The sequence below is a fragment of the Eleutherodactylus coqui genome, chromosome 11, assembly GCF_035609145.1.
Source record: "Eleutherodactylus coqui strain aEleCoq1 chromosome 11, aEleCoq1.hap1, whole genome shotgun sequence".
NCBI classification, from domain to species: Eukaryota; Metazoa; Chordata; class Amphibia; order Anura; family Eleutherodactylidae; genus Eleutherodactylus; species Eleutherodactylus coqui.
The window spans coordinates 84,425,881-84,446,140 of NC_089847.1; the positions used below are offsets into that span (position 1 = coordinate 84,425,881).

The 20,260-nt window shown below is 42.4% G+C and overlaps 1 protein-coding gene across 4 annotated transcripts in view; it reads left to right on the forward strand.

Moving 5' to 3' along the window:
• Positions 1-20,260, forward strand: part of CHRM1 (cholinergic receptor muscarinic 1) — a 151,457-nt gene that overhangs the window by 19,692 nt on the left and 111,505 nt on the right. The window contains exon 2 of one of the 4 annotated variants that reach the window (XM_066582866.1): positions 2,760-2,816. The exons of 2 other annotated variants lie outside the window; for them this stretch is intronic. The gene's annotated coding sequence lies outside the window, so the exon portion shown is untranslated. Of the gene's footprint in view, positions 1-2,759; positions 2,817-15,981; positions 16,033-20,260 lie in introns of those variants that run through there. One more of the 4 variants, XM_066582870.1, reaches the window with a different exon arrangement.

Sequence of the window (20,260 nt, forward strand, 5' to 3'; positions counted from 1 at the left end):
TACAGATGGACCAGACCTTCCCCTCCTATACATAATGTTTTATGAAAATGTAATTCTGCTTGGCTGCATTGGTTACAGGGGAAAATTAAAAGCATTTGAAGTGTGAACAGAGCTCTTAACTCCTTCAGTATCCAGGAATAAAAAGGATTGTAGGGACATATTTGGGGAAGGGTTGCAGCCTGTGATGTCCTTTCGGAGACTGGTCCTTGTACATGGTAATCAACTTCCCCCGCAAACAGACATGCAGAGCCTGAGATCATGTGTAATTACATAGTAAGGAAACTACTCAAGAGAGTGCGGGGGAGGCTGCAGACACCTGCAGCAATATATGTAATGTATATAGTACATGTGTACATATGTATACTCATTGTCAAAAAAATGCAGCACGTAGAAGGAGTTGCCAGAATGGAATGAAACTTTCTCTGTGTGATTGTAATGTTGATATAAGTAGTGATTACATATCAGAGCAAAAGGATCATTTATTGCAAAACTGAACACTTGAAGGGAGACTCTAATTATCTGTTGTACCGCCTCTAGCTCGGATACAGTTGTGATACTGATGGGCATGGAGGCTCTAGTACCCTGTTGTTCCGCCTCTAGCTCGGATACAGTTGTGATACTGGCGGGCATGGAGGCTCTAGTACCCTGTTGTCCCACCTCTAGCTCGGATACAGTTGTGATACTGGCGGGCATGGAGGCTCTAGTACCCTGTTGTACCGCCTCTAGCTTCTATTCAAGATATGATACGGGTGGGCATGGAGGCTCTAGTACCCTGATGGGCCGCCTCTAGCTCGAATGCAAGATGTGATTAGGGCGGGAATGGAGGCTCTAGTACCCTGTTGTACTGCCTCTAGCCTGAATGCAAGATGTGATATGGGTGGACATGGAGGCTCTAGTACCCTGTAGTACCACCCCTAACTTGGATACAAAATGTGATGCGAACAGGTATAGAGCCTCTAGTACCCTGCTGTACTGCCTCCAGTTTGGATACAAGATGTGATATAGGCGGGCATGGAAGCTCTAGTACCCTGTTGTACCACCTCTAGCATGGATACAAGATGTTGTACTGCCTCTAGCTTGGAAGCAAGATGTGATTCAGGTAAGCATGGAAGCTCTAGTACCCTGTTGTACCACTTCTAGCTTAGATACAAGATGTGATATGGGTGAGCATGGACGCTCTAGTACCCTGTTGTACAACCTCTAGCTTGGATATAAGATGTGATATGGGTGGGGATGGATTCTCTAGTACCCTGATGGGCCACCTCTAGCTCGGATGCAAGATGTTATACAGGCTGGCATAGGGACTCTAGTACTCTGTTCTACCACCTCCAGCTGGGATACAGGATGTGACACAGGCGGGCATGGAGACATACAGGTTCCATATGATATCCAGCAGCATATTGGTCCACATTTGCTGTAACTGAGCCTTTAGATCGTGCAAACTTGTAGGCTGTCAAAGTTGTCATCCCAGATGATCCCATGCATGTTCTATTAGTGATACATCTGGCAACTGGACAGACCACAGATGTGTGACAATGCTGTGGAGACATTCCTGTGATACCCTTGCTGTGTGCTGGCGAGCATCATCCTGCTGGAAATTCCTCTTGCAAGCCCTACCATGAGATGTGGCTACAGGAGGTGCCCTACCATGAGATGTGGCTGCAGCGATACATGTGGCTGCAGGATGTCCTGAACATACCGCTGAGCTGTCATTGTCCCTCGTACCACTACTAGGGGTGACTGAATGTCATATGCAATGGGCCCCCCAGACCTTCACACCAGCAGTGGCGGCAGTGTGTCGCTCCACCTCAAAGGCAGGATTAAAAGATAGAAAACAAAGGCAGCACTCCCATAAGCTTATAGTCGACTGTAGGTTATTGGGACAACCAGCCCTGGTTACACAAACATCCCCCCCCCCCCCCACCTTGTTGATCCAGAGGAAGATAAAACCCCCAATGAGGCAAAAGCCAATTAGCCCATTCGGGGGAAAAATTCCTTCCTGACTCCATAATGGCAGTCAGAATAATCCCTGGTTCAACGCTTGATAGTTCCTACCTGACTGTAAGACCCGTATCAACAACCCGCTGGTCACCTAATGTCTATATCCTATAATATCATAGCGCTCTAGAAAGACATCTAGTCCCCTCTTAAACTACTCTATGGATTTTGCCATCACCACATCCTCAGGCACAGAGTTTCACAGTCTCACTGCTCTTATGGTGAAGAACCCCCTTCTATGTTGGTGATGAAACCTGCTTCCTTCTAGACGTAGAGGATGCCCTCTTGTTACCGCCACAGTCCTGAGTATAAACAGAGTTCCCACCTGTAGCAGTTCAGTTTTGTCGTTCATGACCCCACTTCAAATGGTGGCGACGGTTGGTGTCAAAGGCGGTACATGTAATGGGCACCGTGAGACCAAATGTCCTTCCGCCAAGCACCTGGAAATGGTTCTGACAGACATGGAGACCTGTTACAATGGTGCCACCTGTATCTGGATGGTGGACAACGAAACAGTTGGAGATGCTTGTGGTTGTTGGACAGTTGGATGATCCTTTCTAATTGTGGTCTGTCAAGGGTGTCCTGAGCCTTGCGTGCGCGCTCTCATGCATCCACTGGTCCCAACACCTCCTAATAATCTGGTCAGAACAGCCCAGGTGGTGGGCCATTCGTCGGTACAACAATCTAGTTTCTTGTATTCCAATTATGTGCTGCTTTTCAAGCTCTGTTAACCTGTCGAAATCTCTTTGATTGCATCGTAGAGGCGTCTAGTGGTCAACAAGCTCGTCACAAGCGGAAGAAGAGGTCACTACACACAGGTAGTCACTGAATACCTTTTTATATACCAATTATGGAACCACTTTTAGGGTCTCGAGTGGCAAGACACTTCATCTAATTACACTACAACTCTAGTCATTTGCATATCTGCCTGAGATGTAACTGCATGCCGAGTTTTGCAACAAAACTCCTTGTAGGGGCTGGATTTTTTTGACAAAGAATGTACATGTGTGATATAGGCCCAGGAAACACTTCTACCTCCACTGCTTTCTTTGGGAATTGACTGGGTTATAAATACATTTATTGTACGTGTGATCATAGTGTCATTTTTTAAAATAAAGTAGACTGGGTATGTCTATTTTTGAAAACAAGTTTCACAACTTTTCTCCCATAGAGTAACATCAAATGTAATTTCCATGTGCTGTACATAGACAATAGGAAAAAATTGCATCAAAAATTGCTTGCACGTCACGTCTACTTCTGCATGATACATTGCTGCAGGCTATCAAGAGTCATATGTGTGTAGCTCCAGCCTGAATCTGATGATGAGCAATAGCTCCAGTGATGCAAGGTCTAAGCATGTGAGAGGTTTCTTGAGCATCTGCAAAATTAGTGAGCATGCATCAAATCATATCATGTACAGTATGAAGCAAGGTTTCCAGACATCAAATAATTCATGGCTAAGGTGACACTAGCTTCTGGGAGGAGAACAAATGAAGTGGCTGATCCTGGAGTATGCACAATGTAATAGCTCGAAGGAAGTGAGAGTCCGTTACAGATTTCTTTTAAGAGGAGGCAGAAGATGTTTCTACATTCTCCAGTGCAGAGAATTAAGGGTTGCCCTGGTTCTTGGATATTTCACACTTTGACTGGCGTTTACTCTGCATAGCATGTGTTGTCTTAATATAAAATATTCATTTGCCTGTGTTGGCTTACAGATATGTATGTGTAAGTCATACATCACGTGATCATGTTCAGTGCGGTTACATAATTATGGCTTTATTATATATGCCTCCGAAATGAGATCATGATAATTCAATCTAGCTCAAAGCATCGAGAGACATGTGAACTGATAAACGGGGAAATGTTGTTAGTCGAGCATTTGAAGAAATTGTATCACTGTGAATAAGAAGGCTTTAGTAAAAGTCACTTTTAGGGATTATCAAGTGGATTGTGGTTATTCAATCACTCCTGTGCACAAGCAGGGGGATTCAGGTAAAAAATGATATATGAGGATTTTCTAATAATGCTATTTCCAGATAGACGGTTTTAAGGGGCTCCGAGGTGAAATGTCGCTTTAACTGGGCACCATCGTACTTTTTGGGAACCTTCTGGTTCACGCTTGTTGATAGATAGGCAGCATGTTACATTTTTGATTCCAGGTGGGCATGCCTGAAATGGATTTTAGTATGGTTGGCTTATTGATTGCCATTGTATACTTATGTTGGCCCTATTCATGTATTTTTTCTTTAACTCCCCAAAAGTTTTAATAAGGAGTATATGTTATCAAAAATGCAACTCTGAAGTATGTAATAGAAAATAAATTTAGATTTTTAGTTTTTCTCTTTTATTCTTTTTTTTTTTTAAACAATAACATTGTAGGCTTCATTTTAAAGCCCGAGCAAAGTAAAAAAGTTGTAGGCAACTTAAAGCCACCCTCCGGTCTTGGACAAACAAAAATTACTGCACGACTTCTCTGACTACATAATGCACACTGTGCATAGTATGCGTTGGGTAGTCTAAGACACTACATGCTGCTCTGACTGGCCAGTGATGCTCACATGGGTAGCACTGGCCAATCAAAGCAGCATGTAGTGTCTTAGACTAATGATGCCTAGTAATGTACAGTGTGCATCAATTAGTCAAAAAAGTGGTGCGGCCATTTTTGTTTGTCCAGGACCGGAGGGTTGGTGTGAGCAGTGCATGATGGGAGGACAGTGGAGGAAGCACTGCGCAGTATTGCTCATGTGCAGTTTAGAGTGCCGGAAGGTCCTGTCTGTCTGTTTCAGACGGCTGTCTCTGGCACTCTTGGTGAGGGGGAGGATGGGTAAGTTTCAGGAACGGTAAACTGTGCAGTGAGAAGGAGGATGGGTAAGTTTCAGGACCCGTGAACTGTGGGCAGAGCTATAGTGCTGGCCGGTAACCAAGCTCTATATATGCTAGAAGTTGTCGGTAACATTCTATTGTGGAAGTGATGCATGTAAACATAGCAGCAGGTCAACGGTTGCACGGGATGAAGAAGAGGGTCCAGAGTGGCAGATAAAGTACAGGTTGCCACTAGAGATGAGCGAGTATACTCGCTAAGGCTAACTACTCGAGTGAATAGTGCCTTAGTCGAGTATCTGCCCGCTCGTCTCTAAAGATTCGGCTGCCGACGGGGGGCGGGGAGCGGCAGGGGAGAGCAGGGAGGAACGGAGGGGAGATCCCTCTCTCCCCCCCACTCCTCCCTGCTCACCGCCGCAACTCACCTGTCACTCGCGCCAGCAGCCGAATCTTTAGAGATGAGCGGGCAGGTACTCAACTAAGGCACTATTCACTCGAGTAGTTAGCCTTAGCGAGTATGCTCGCTCATCTCTAGTTGCCACTACTTAACTGTACTTCCCAGATTTCAGCATTTTCAGAATTTCCATTTTGTGCCTGGAAAACCCCTTTAAGCTGCGTCAGTGAATTCTGCCTTTTTCAATGGGATATGCAAACAACCCTGATATGCAATTAATTTAGGAACAGTATGCTGTTCCATAATGACTTCTGTCTGTGAAGACAAGGGTTGGCTAGAATGGATTTTAACCCAACCTGATCTTTTCTTCTCTGAGCAGATAAGCAGTGGCAGCGATGTCTGGCAGCAGTTTATCTCCATCCTATTGAAATAGCATATATTCTGAGCTGAGAATAACTGGCATGTTTATGGTGGAATAGCTTTTGGCCGAACGTTTGGCTGACTGCTCTGTGTCTATGCTGACTGAAGCTGAATGATCAGTGGCCAATACCTTCTGACATGTCTCTACGCCTTGTCAGAAGATAGAAATTTTTTAGAAATTTGACTTTGAGCATTATGCATCAAACTGTCTCAAAGAAGAAGTTTTACATTACAAGTATTTTAGGCAAAGGCTGATGGAGCTCTTTTTCCTTCTCACATCAGACCCAATATTGAGTGCATATTGCTGTAAGGTGGCTCAGTCTTGAGTTCTTATAATTTAAGACAAGACACTCTATATAAGGAACCCATAGACTTTTTAGGGTGAAGAAAAAAACACCATAAAAATTGCAAGCATTTTTTGGTGATGCCTGGACTCTTTTACAAATCTTTTTTGGTGGTGTTTTTTATTTACACATGGTTCTTCTTTGCTGTTTTTCCTCCTATAGAGGGTGCCTATGGAAAAATTGCCAGAAAACCTCCATACCCAAAGCATGCTGCAATGTGCAAAAAACGTTATATCCCCAAACTTGCAGCAAAAGTAAGAACATAAAAAAAACACAAAAAAACATCATGTTTGTACAGCTTTTCATATTTTACTATTGACCTACAGTAAACATTTTCACGGCCGGCCGATATATGCTACAATCTGATGCGTAAAAACTCGTGAACGGGCGCACAAATCTAACATTTGTGTGCCCGTTCGGACGGCATGGACTCCAGCGCATATGCACCAAGGCCACCATGCCGTTGACCCTGCCCTCCACCTCGCCGACTCACCTCTGCTATCCTCCCCGCTTGCTGTTTGCAATGGGAAGGGGGTGGGGCGAGGACGGAGCTAAGCTCACGCCCCCTCCCCACCCTTTTTCTGCAGGCAGCAATGGGAGGAGGCGGGATGGGGCGGCACCTAGCTCAGCCCCCTCCCATTGCAATTAGCAGGAAGGGGGGAGAGAAGAGGAAGGGAGTTTAACAGTCACGTTGCTAAACTCCCTCCCACCTCCCTTCTCCAGCCGCTGTTATTGGCTCCCGTAGGAGCTCATGCAGCGGCCGACGTATTTTGGCCCAAACGATAGTTTCCGGACTATCTTTTGGGCCCAACGTAAAAACGCCCGGCGCTATATTGGCCGACCTGGTGCTTTTATATCACTGGAATACGGCCATGTGATCTGATGCATTGGAATCCAAAGCATCAGATCACAGTGTATATCAGCCGACTGTGAAAAAGGCAGGCTGATATACGCTCGTGGGAAAGAGCCCTAAAGGCTGGTTTCACACAGTCTAGAAACTTGCGTGAGATTTGTGCGTTGTGAAGCGCACAAATCTCGCATGAATATGAGCCCCATTCTTTTGAATGGAGACATATACATGAGCGATGTCGCTGCATGTCCTTTTTTTTGTGTGTTCTTTGCAACACGTCGCCCTTTACTCTCATTGGGACAGTAAAACGCAACATGCCGTGCGATGTGCACACGAGTGCAATACAAGGTCTCCCGCTGAAAACAATGGGAAACACTTGTCGATCCTCCAACGGGATATCATGCTCACCCATATGTCGGTAGCCTAATGGTACTTTTACACATGCTGACTATTGGCCGAAAGATCGCTAAAACAAGTAATTTTGACCAATAGTCATACCGAGTAAGACAGGATATTCAACAGGCTACTGAGTGAGAAATCACTCATTAGTCACTAGTCACTTCACTTCTGTGCATGGAAACTAAGCACATTTTCGCTCAGTGTGAACAGGCAGTCATTCATCTATGAACTGCCTGTTCACTGTGAATAGAGGAGGGCAGCTGCAAGACATCTCCAGTGTGTTCCCTTACCATTTACTGAATGACTATCACTCCTGTGTTAAAGACAAGGAGCGACAGTTGTCCCATGTAAAAGCACCCCAAGTTCTAGGGGTTTTGTAAAATAATGAACCGAGATAAGTATCTGGGCGCCACCAAATTAGGCTGAAAGAACTTGAAGCTCCTTCCTAGAATGTCAGCTACTTTTCCGGCAGACGCTCTATTTCACTGTATTCTTTCCTGTCTATTTATTGTTCTTTGTTGCGAAACCTTTTATACTCTCTATGATGTTGAAATAAAAATATTTATTATACGTATATTAGATATCTTCACATATATTGCACAGTGTTGAGGCTAAGAATGTGTATAGTGACATTTCCAGTGCTAACAATAGACAATAAATGTTCCCGTCTTGATATTGTTATTAATAGGAGGGTAATTAGTGTTATTATTCATAACAACAAACTCGCACATGTTTATATTTATCTACTCAAACAAAGCCTTAACTGTTGATGCGCTGACATGTATGGCTCTCCAGGGCAAGCATTTTATTAGACAGCAAGCTCTGCAGGACAAAAGGCGCTCTGATATTTCTGCATAGTGCTTTTAATTGACATTTGATTTTCCTCAATTGCATTCTGTTGACCCCTCAGCATTCATGTCCTTATTGGACCCTGTTCTTTAAAATTACTATATGTCGTATATGATGTGAAATACCCAAATTCGTCTTGGTCGTGCAATTAGGGTGCCATTTGAGCAATATGCCATGTATGTCCTTTTAGAACAGCTGCGTCACCTCTTTACAGCTGTTTTGAGTACTTGAAATAACCGTCTTTTGTAGAATTCTTAAAATACTTGTAATCATCCTGAATACGACCAAAGGGAACATCGGCATGGAGTTTGAATGTTCTATACAGGTTTGTGTGGATCTCCTACAGGTAGCTTAAAGTGAACCTGTCACCATCATCTTACCCCTAAAACTAACTTCACTGACCAGTATGGTATGAAAAATCAATCGCTTCTAATACCCTTTCTTTTCATAATAAACCCATATAACTCTACAATTCACTTCCAAAGTTATAGCTTAGCATATGCAAATAAGGAGGGAAGAGTCATCTGGCAAAGAAGGGTCACATTGATGTATGAGCTACCTGGCTAGCCTCACCCTCTTTTTCTGGATAGACGGGATTTAATGTATAATGGGGGATGAGAAAAGGGGGCGTGATTAGCTGGGCAGGTCATGAATTGACAGGACTCTTCTCTACTCTTTTGCATATGCTAAACTATAACTTTGGAACCTAATTGTCGAGGTACATGGGCTCATTAGGAAAAGGGAGGGCATTAGAAGTGATTGATTTTTCAACCCCATGCTGCTTAGGGCAGATTCCCATTTTATCAGTATGTCATCTACTTGATGCAGATTTAACTGGATTTCAAGTCTATGCAGATTCCTCATTCAAGTATTAGTGTATTATGTGGGCCACTACTGACGGTGGAAAAGTGGAGGAAATCTTAAGTAAATAAGTCACTTGCAAGCCATATCTCTTTATTTGACCCGTCTTTAAAATTTGTAAGCATCAGAAAAAGTGGCGGTGGGCTTCATAAACATAGCATGCTGCCCAAATGCCATTCTATTATGTTGAATTGCACTAAAAAACTGGCATTATTTTATTGGTAAGTATGGCCCAGTGTGCTTATATACTGCACTACTTCACTACTTAATACGTAAGTATCACTCACACTTAAGGTAATTATATTAGGCATCAGTCTATAGATGACAGTGAATTACCTATTAGATTTTTTACTTCACTCATCCACACCCAGGTGGTACCCATCAGCCCCATAATAGATGCTGTATCAGCTTCCATGTTCTTCTTATACTCTGTAACTTGAAGGGCTTGAATGACTTACCTCCAGTTTGATTGGTTATTTAACTTTCAATGACTTTGACCCCATTGTGTTAGAGCTAGTGATGTTAGATTCTTATAGGGGAGTTTCATAGGGGACTGATGCACACATATTGTTACATTAGTGTGGAATATGTAGTAGTAGTAATAAATGATAATAATTGTCATATTCTATATCTAGTTTCTTTGAAACTCCACCTTGTACATGGCACCTAATCTGCTAGGTTTCCACTTGATGACCTCAGTCTAGGAGGGGATAAGGAAAAGTAACATAATAGCCCTCGTACACTAGTGCTATCTGTGTACGCACAAGGTCATGCTTTCCTATGGTGCATCCCATGGGGATGAGTGCAGGAATAGCAGAGAGAACAAGAAGGGAAATTACTTGGAAATGCATGTTTCCTGCTGGTTTTAAACATGCACGCCACCTATGTATTCTGAATATAAATGGTAATATCCAATGCTGCCTCAATCTCTAGATTACATCATAGCCTCTTATATACAGCACAGTGGAACAATCGACAATACTTACAAGTTCGGACAGGAATAAAGTCCCAACCATACACTTACATACTCAGTTCTTCTACAACCTATTGAAGGAGGAAGTTGGTTCTATTCATGGACTGTAAAGTGGCATTAGATGCACTGGAAGAAGGGAGTTAATATTGTAAAAGAAAATGCATTTGGAAAGATGCAAATGCTTTTACCGCTAATGCCAGTGTATACCCTAAAACAGATATGTGTGTGCTGTATATGCAGGTGGACATACAGTTGCAAAAAATTAAGTGAACCGTTCATTCTTGTTTAGTGTTTTTCTAATAGTGGACACATGAACAGAGGTTTTTGCCGTTTATTGAGTCTTATGTAGATCTTTTACTGGTATAGTTGGGTTTTTCTCACCTCTTTTAGGATTGCCCATTGTGCTCTTGGAGTGATCATAACAAGGCGCTCATTTCTAGGGACTAGAGATGAGCGAGCATACTCGTCCGAGCTTGATACTCGTTCGAGTATTAGGGTGTTCGAGATGCTCGTTACTCGTAACGAGTACCACGCGGTGTTCGGGTTACTTTCATTTTCTTCCCTGAGACGTTAGCGCACTTTTCTGGCCAATAGAAAGACAGGGAAGGCATTACAACTTCCCCCTGCAACGTTCAAGCCCTATACCACCCCCCTGCAGTGAGTGGCTGGCGAGATTAGGTGTCACCCGAGTATTAAAATCTGCCGGCCCGCGGCTCGCCACAGATGCATTCTGACATTAGTTCAGGGAAAGTGATATCTTGGTGGAGCTGCTATAGGGAGAGTGTTAGGAGTATTTTAGGTTTCAAGAACCCCAATGGTCCTTCTTAAGGCCATAGAAATCGCAGATCGCACCTATGTGCGATCTGCGATTTCTGTTCTCTTCTCTATATGCGCTCAATGGGGCCGGCGGCAGCAGCGCCGACCCCATTGAGAACATATAGAAGACAAATCATTCTTCTCTGCCACAGCTGTAACAGCTGTGGCAGAGAAGAACGATGTTTGCCCATTGAATTCAATGGAGCCAGCAATACAGCAGGTTCCACTGAAAGCAATGGGCTGCCGGCGTGCCCGGGGATGAATTGTCGGGAAGGGCTTAAATATATAAGCCCTTCCCTGCAATTCATCCAGAAATGTGTTACAATAAAAATATAAAGCGGCGTATAAGGCGACGGGGCGTATAAGACGACCCCCCAACTGTCACCTTATACGCCGGCAATACAGTGGAGCAAAGAATAAAGATCATTACTCACTTCTTCTGACGTTCTGCGGCGCTGCTGCAGGCTGTCGCTCCCTCCTGGTTCCCGGCAGAGCATTGATTTCTCTACGAAGGGCTTTAAATCCCCGCCTCCAGAAACACACGTGCCTTCAGCCAATCACAGCCAATGACAATGATGTCATTGAATGGCTGTGATTGGCTGTGTTTCTGGAGGCGGGGATTTCAAGCCCTGCGTCCAGAAAGCAATGCTCTGCAGTGGACCAGGAGGGAGCGACAGCCTGCAGGAGCGGCGCAGAACGTCAGAAGAAGTGAGTAATGATTTTTATTCTTTGCTCCACTGTATTGCCGGCGTATAAGGTGACAGTTGGGGGGTCGTCTTATACGCCCTGTCGCCTTATACGCCGGTATATATTTTTATTGTAACACATTTCTGGATGAATTCCAGGGAAGGGCTTATATATTTAAGCCCTTCCCGACAATTCATCCTGCGATCGCCGGCAGCCCATTGCTTTCAGTGGAACCTGCTGTATTGCTGGCTCCATTGAATTCAATGGGCAAACATCGTTCTTCTCTGCCACAGCTGTTACAGCTATGGCAGAGGAGAACGATCTTTACGCTGACAGTGCGGGGGGGGGCCCACTCTTGCCGCTATTGTGGCTTAATAGTGGGACCTGTGAACTTGAGATGCAGCCCAACATGTAGCCCCTCGCCTGCCCTATCCGTTGCTGTGTCGTTCCCATCACTTTCTTGAATTGCCCAGATTTTCACAAACGAAAACCTTAGCGAGCATCGGCGATATACAAAAATGCTCGGGTCGCCCATTGACTTCAATGGGGTTCGTTACTCGAAACGAACCCTCGAGCATTGCGAAAATTTCGTCCCGAGTAACGAGCACCCGAGCATTTTGGTGCTCGCTCATCTCTACTAGGGACAGTAGCAGCAATTCAGAATGTTCTCCATTTGTAGATAAGTTTAACTGTACACATATATGCTTTTGTGGTGCTTTCCAGCTTCAGATGTCTGTATAAGACATCTCCTTAGGCTTTCTGAAAGCTGTTTGCATCAAGGCATGGTTCACTAATGAATCTCTCTAGCAAAGAATAGACTGGTCAGTGACCAGGCTTTGTATGTTTTTGCTTAATCGGCAAAGCACAAGTGAAGCCCACACTGTGAATGTTTACTTTGTCTGCCCAACAAATATGTGAACAGCACAACTGTTTGAATGTTGTGTATAGCTACGTGTGGCCCCTGTGGTTGCATAGTGCATTGGCCACCAACTTGTAGGAGGAGCGACCACCAGTGGATATAGGACAGAAGGGTATTGGGGGCAATAACAATCTCCAGATCTGTCCAACTGGAACCTAGTAAGACTGCAGTACACTTTTGTCACAATTTTTTTCCTCTGCATGGTGCTCGGCAGGTTCAGGTGCTGTATTTATGCCATGATCTTTGTTCTTGCATCATTTTTATTCATTGAGCTCTTCTGATGTGGGTATGCTTGTGGCTTTCTGCAAGCAGAATACAGGAAAACTTATATGTAATATTTTTTTATCACAGGTGGAGAACAGCAAAAAGAATTCTGCACAGGGTGCCATCTAAGGCTGTTCCTTTTTGTCTATAATTGTGACAAATCAATCAGATCACATTTTATTAGTAATCAATGCAGAAATTCAGGTAATGCCAAAGGGTTCACTAATAGAGATGAGCGAGCACGCTCGGATAAGGCAGTTACTCGAGCGAGCATCGCTCTTTTCGAGTAACTGCATTCTCGTCCGAGCAGGCTCGGGGGGGGGGGCAGCGGGGGTGAGCGCGGGGGAAGAGAGAGAGAGATCTCTCTCACTCTCCCCACCACTCCCACCTGCTTCCCCCACCAACCCCGAGCCTGCTCGGACGAGAATGCAGTTACTCGAGAAGAGCAATGCTCGCTTATCTCTATTCACTAACTTTTGCTTACTTTTTTCAACCAGTGCATGAGTCTTAAAGAGACTCTGTTAGCTACCTTGAGCCCTAGAAGTTAAATTTATGGGCTTAAAGTAGCCTACCTGTCAAGTCTGGGGATGTAAGTTTTATACTTATCTTCCCCACCATTTCCCCGATGTCAGTGCTAAGACTGGCTGCTGCAATGCATTGAGTGGTGTGCTAAGTAGTCCTTCCATTTTAAGTTAAAAATGTGAGGTTTACTTAGCGCTGACAACTAGGGAATAGTGGGGAAGGTAAGTCTAAAACTTACATCCTCGGATCCAGTGGGTCAGCTACTTTGAGTCTGTAAACCTAGTTTATAGGGCTCAAAGTAGATAACAGAGTGTCTTTAAGGGGTTTTCCAGCCAATGCCCATTCTCAGTACTGGGTACTGGGTCATAGTGGAAGACACTGCTCTGACTCCTGTAGTTAGACCATAGCCTGCAATTTACGAGCATCGGCTACTACAAGAGTATCCCGGCACTCACAGCCAGCGCTACCTGGAAAACCCCTTAAACATTGTATTTAAAATTTACAAACTCATATTTTTCCAATCATCATACACAGTGGAAAGGAACATGAGATAAAGAAAGAAGCCATCTGTTGAAATAATCCAGTAACGTAATTGATAACGTCAACATGATATAAATTCCTGGCGGGATGGCACATATAACCTGCGGCGTATTTATTACCGTTTACATTTCAGGTTTCCCAGAGACTGTTCCATTTGCCTTGTGATTTCATTTAATTGGTGTTTTTGCACGTAGTTCTGGATCACGTTTATATTTTCAGCTGTCTCAATTTATGTGGTATGTGGTAATGTTACCAAGGATGTTCGGAGAGTAATGATGTCACTTCTGCAAAATATGACACGTGGTGAGCAGTAATGGCACTTGTGTCACGTGATTCATTCCGACACCGAAATGTGAGGAACGTCTGCCTCTCAGGGAGCAGAAAAACGTATTTGCACATATTGGACGTCGAATAAAAGGAACTTCTTTTTAAATTGAGATGTTTGTTATGCTTTAATGATAAAAAATAAATATACTTAAATAGAAATGCTCTTTCACTAAACACAACTTTAAAGACAGAACACCTGAACTTAGAACTAACACACTTAGAACTAATTCTGTCTCCTAGAGGGACTTGGGTTAAGGACATAGTTGAGTTGTTTACATCTCTGTGTCCGTGTATGTGGATCTGAGGACAAGCTGTGTACATCCATTTCTCTGTACCAGCTCATCCTGATATCTACGTAGACGGATGCTGTTATTTACAGAAGCACAGCCATGTACTCCGGCCTGAGATTTGCACTTTGGGTCTGAATTGGTTACTCATGTTTTTCAGGTGATCAGTATGTGTATTGGAAAGGGACTAGCCCCAAGGGGTTAATGTTGTTATATGTACAGACAGGAGGGATGCACCAAATACTCCACTAAACTTGCTGCGTATGCCAACATTTGTATCTGTTTTTGGTGCAACAGAACTGAGCATGCTCACTGGGCTCTGTAATAGGAGGATGCTCTGATATGACAGACTGTGTAGTAGGCAGAATGAGGGTACATCGATAGACTGTCAGAGGAGGCCAGAAAACTATACTGAGTGCCAGACTGGAAGGAAGGCCTAGAGAATGGTTCCCTGAGCTGCTGGAGGAGGGAGAGAGACGGATCTTATAGCCCTGGGCTGGAGAAGGCCAACAGTACTGACAAGGAGAGTAAGAAACGAGCGGAGAGTAGTGTTTCCAACCCTCGAGAATTGCTTGGATTAGTAAAAGCGGAAACTCCCGTGTATCAAACCATAAGTGAGGCCGACCTCATAAAAGACGAGAGATGTGCACACCAATTTGGGGAAATGGTCAGCAGGTGTTCTGCAAGAACAGAACTGTTTTGTGGATATCAGACTGGGAGAAGTGACGTTCCATTGCGCAAGCTCCTTATTTCAGGAATGAGGAAATTAATAAGGAAGACTGTATACTGCGTTCCATAGTTTGTATTACCGCCAGAGCGAATTGCTTGTAGCCACGTGTTATTGCTATTGTTCAGAAAGGTATTAGTACGTTTTTGTAGACAGTACATTATGTTTAGAAAGGCAAGGGTAAAAGTTCAGTTGGTTACTCATTATATTCTACTGTTCACTGTTATTTCCATGTTCTTAAATAAATATTGTATACTTTCGTTACTCCATCTGCTGCATCATATCCCAAATCCTGCATTGTTACACCTCTACCCCGCTACATATTGCCCCTTTGATTCAGTTAGGCCATTTATGCCTTGGGAAAAGAGTTTGAAACTTAAGGAAGACCTGACACCACTTCTGAAATGTCTGTTTTAGTAAATATTTGTTTTCCCTACTAAATGGCAATTCTAGAGTATATTTTCTTACAACTGTGTGTTGTGCCATTATGTGTTAGGTTTCAATGCTTTAGGCCATAAATAGGAAATGTAAACGGGTCACAACTTGTTTATTCAGAGTATCTATCTCACCTCTATGTGCATATACTGAGGAGAATCTACCTCACCTCTATGTCTATATACTGAGGAGAATCTAACTGACCTCTGTGTGCATATACTGAGAACAATCTAACTGACCTCTTTGTGCATATACTGAGAACAATCTAACTGACCTCTGTGTGCATATACTGAAAGGCTTATGTAAAGTACATAAGAAAGTGGCCATGGACTGCAGGGATAGAGCGTGCCTGTAAGGCTAAGAAGGGGCTGCAACCTTCAGTCTGGGGATAAATTTGAATAAAATGGGGTGTTACCTTTAAGGGTAAAAAGTGAGGAGAGTGGGAGCGGTGGCACATTCTGCAGAGGGACATCAGTACATGCAGTCTGAGGAGAATCTAATGCTGCTCAATGTATATACATATTTTATTCCTCGTCCTCTTCCAGGTTTGGTGTCGTGGGGACCAGGTCTCCAGCAATACATGAGGAACCACTGAAGGACGTATGTCTTTTTTCTTTCTTTTACAACATACTTAAGCTGTAATTTTTTTCTCGAGTCCCAGAAAACCACTTAAAGGTTATTTCTCACGTAAAACATTTCCACTGTGGACTTTTCCATGAATTTGCTATGAATCTGTGTTACATAAAGATATTGCTGTGTATATCCACAGTGAAAATGTATGACATAAATTGATGTTCTGCTGTTTTAAAATCCGCATACCATGTCAATTTTTGCGCATATTTCTCATCTACAGCATATGTATGAGATTTGTTAGAATGTCATCCACTTTGCTGCTACTAAAATACACTGAAAATTTTCTGTATGCAAATCTGGATGGAAAATCCACAGCACACCCACTATACTATTAAATATGCACTTGAGGTTAATTGAATTTAATAGATATATTAATATGAAAGAGGTAAATGAGTCCCACATTAGCCTACATAGCTCAACTAAAAACAAGTGATCACCAGGGGCTAGAGATGTCAGACTTTCTTCTAAGAGGTTGCCCCTTTTGAGTTATTTGTATGCAAAGAGTTCAAGTGATGTTACTCTACTTTTTAAAGTTTCAGTAGCAGTCAGATTGTTAGCTAATTTCTAGTACTCCGCTTCTCACAATAAACTTTTCATTTCTGTAGACCATGAATTGGAAAATGTAGAAATAGCTGGAAGGGCAATAAATCTTTCATTATATGACTGTACCATCCAAGTGTCATAGGAATATATACACTGTGTAGGCTCTTCATCAAAGTTTGGATATTTCCTACCAGTTTAAAAATTTAGATACCTGGAGTTTTCGCTAGCATTAGGTCTAGATCACGTTTAGATCCACGCATATTCTTATCATACAATACATTTCCTTATATGCTCAATATTCCCAGGCCTGTCCTGTACTTTATCTACTAGCTTAGAGGTCTAAATGTGAATTACTCTCTTGTCTCTAATTTGTTCTAGGTTCTTACATATTCATTTATTTTCTAAGTGCGCATTTTTCTAGTTTGCAGTAAAAGTAGATGGACAAACAATATTTTGAAATAGATGTTAGGAGAGTGCTGGTCACTAAGGATGGAAGCTGTACATTTGCACATTACAATCAGCCCCTTATGGACACAATGGCCATATAGTCAGGTCAGAATGAGTATATAATTAAATTCACAACTCTTAAGGCCCATTTACACGATTATCGCTCAAAATTTGTTCAAACGACTGAAAATAAGTGGTAATTGTTATGTATAAACGCTGCCATCGTGCACTTTCCGTCTGAACAATGATTTTAAGGTAAACTTAAAATCCATCCTTCAGATGCAGAAAGATAATGTAGCTCACAACAGACCGCGTGCTGTGTTCTCCATGAGAGTTGGGAGATTACATTGCATTCTGCTGGGAGCCGCGTGAAGAAATGTAGCTAAGTGCACAGATGGACATGTGATTAGCCCACCAGAGGAAATTATAGGATCTCAATCTTTTATTATCTATATATAAAGGTGAAAGCCCTCACTGACTGACTCGCCACTAATTCTTTAACTTCCTGGTGTCGTACAAACTTGAAATTTGGCACAACCATTCATTAGATCCTAAATAGGAAAAGTTAAGGGGTCACAACTGGTCCCAATAAACCTCAGTTCAACACTGTTTATTAGTGTAAACATAAGTACAGACTTGGGATGGAAAGTAAAGGCCCATTTACAGGCAAAGATAATCTTTTAAATGATTACAAGTTTTAGTGATCTTTTTGCATAAAGTGTTAATGGCCAGTAATTGGCATTAACACTTTATCATGTTCATTTGCATGTAAAAAGGCAAATGAACTGAGGAGAATCTAACTGACCTCAATGTGTATATACTGAGGAACATATAATGCTCCTCTATGCCTATATACTAAGGCGAATCTAACTGACCTCTATGTGTATATCTTGAGGAGAATCTACCTCACCTCTATGTGTATATACTAAGGAGACTCTAACTGACCTCTGTGTGTATATACTGAGGAAAATCTATCTCACCTCTATGTGCAAATACTGAGAAGAATCTAACTGACCTTTTTTCCCATATACTGAGAATCTAACTGACCTCTATATGCATATACTGAGGAGAATCTACCTCACCGCTATGTGTATATACTCAGGAGAATATAACTGACCATTGTGTGCATATACTGAGGAGAATCCACCAAACCTCTATGTGTATATACTAAGGAGAATCTAACTGACCCCTAAGTGCATATACTGAGGAGAATCTAACTGACCTCTATATGCATATACTGAAAGGCTGTAAAGTACATAAGGAAGTGGCCATGGACTGCAGGGATGAAGCATACCTGTAAGGCTAAGAAGGGGTTGCAACCTCCAGTCTGGGGGGAAATTTGAATAAAAAGGGGTGTTACCTTTAAAGGTAAAAAGTGAGGAGAGTGGGAAGGGTGGCACATTCTGCAGAGGGAAATTGGTACATGCAGTCTGAGGAGAATCTAATTCTCCTCTATGTGTTTACATATTTTATTCCTCGGTTCCTCTGAAGTAACCATGACTTCATAACATTTTTTGTGTGCACAACAGGTAAACACCTGTACCAAATTATCTCGGGCGAAGCCAGGTATATTAGCTAGTGTCATTATAATATAATGGATTTTTTTTCTAATCAATCAAGTATCTCTCCTTTTTACTTTCTTTAATCATACATTTTGGACAAATATTATGTAATCTAATGTTATCTACCTGGCGTAACATATTTGTATTTATTTATAATAGTATTGTTTTCATACATGTCACATTTAATCCATTCCATATTCTTGTTCTTCCAATCAACTCTTCATGGCATCCAAAGAGTGTTGATTGGAAGAACAAAAAAAAATTATTTTTTCAAATTACCTGAAATTATTATTACTCATTCATCTGATATTCTCTCAGCTACTTTGCCCATGCCCATCTTCACCCCATTCCTTTTTTCTCCAACCTTTCTCTTATTCCAACATCCCCATCAGTCTTCTCCTTTTCCACACTTTTCCTCCGTTTATTCCCAAATTCATTCCGTTAACTCTGATATCCAGCACATAATCATACCGTTACCTTCTCCACTCCATGTGTAGTTCTACTATGCCACTAACCCTTTCTATCCCATCAGTGAAGTGCAGGTTGAGAAAAAATTGTGCACAAACAGCACTCACTTGTTGCCCCACAAGGGCGGGATCCAATGGTGCAGGTCCTCAAATTGGAACCCGGACTATGGTTCCTCAACCCACAGAGAAAATAAAGTATAGAAGCAGAACCAGGATGCAATAAAATGTTATTCCTCCATCTTAAAAAATAGCTGCAACGTTTCGACCAGTCTGTTACCGGTCTTTGTCAACTGCAACAATACATGGTATAAATAACACCCAACACAGACATCAACCGATGAATACATAGAACACACAACTGTGTACAATACCCTAATCACATGCAAAAATTTAAAACATCAAAGGTTTCACCTGGTATGTGCTCATCCGTCACCTCGTCCATATCCAATGGGTCCCGGTGTCTATCAACTCTCACCGCGCAAGCGAGGGGATTGCCAAGATCATGCGAAAGAATACAGTGTCACAATATTCCAGGGTATGACACCCCCAGTGGACATGCGCAAAGCCCGAAACAGCCAACATGGCCACCACGCATGCACAATATTGAAACTTGAGAATCCATTGCCCATTATATTAATAGGGTACTTTGTTGCTAATAACATCAAACACTTTCCTGAGGTAGTACTACTATCCCTCACCCCAAGTTCTCACTGCAGTCACTAAATTGTGATTACCCTGCCATAGGTGGTTTCTGGAATATTATTATGTTCTATCAAATACCATTATTGAGGCCCATCTGCAGTTGTTTTTCGCCCTAGACTCTGTTGGACACATAACTCATATCAGTCATGTCAGGTCAAGGGTTCTCTGTTTCTTCAACTTATTACAGTCACCAAATGTCTGGTATTTGAAACGGCAGCCATTATAATTAGCTTTTCAGCTGTATTTAAAAAAGGAGCATTTGACGGATATAAATTTTCTAAGACTATTCTGTAGAATTATAGCGTTGACAGCTATGATATACTGTAATGCAGTCAAAAGTTTCCTAAAAGTTAAATTCTCTTAGTAAAACTTGCTGTGGTGCAGTAAAGCTGTCAGCAGATTTAGAACTTATGAGTAATAGAGACATATTTAATGGGAATTTCAGTATACAGTTGCAATCACAATTATTCAACC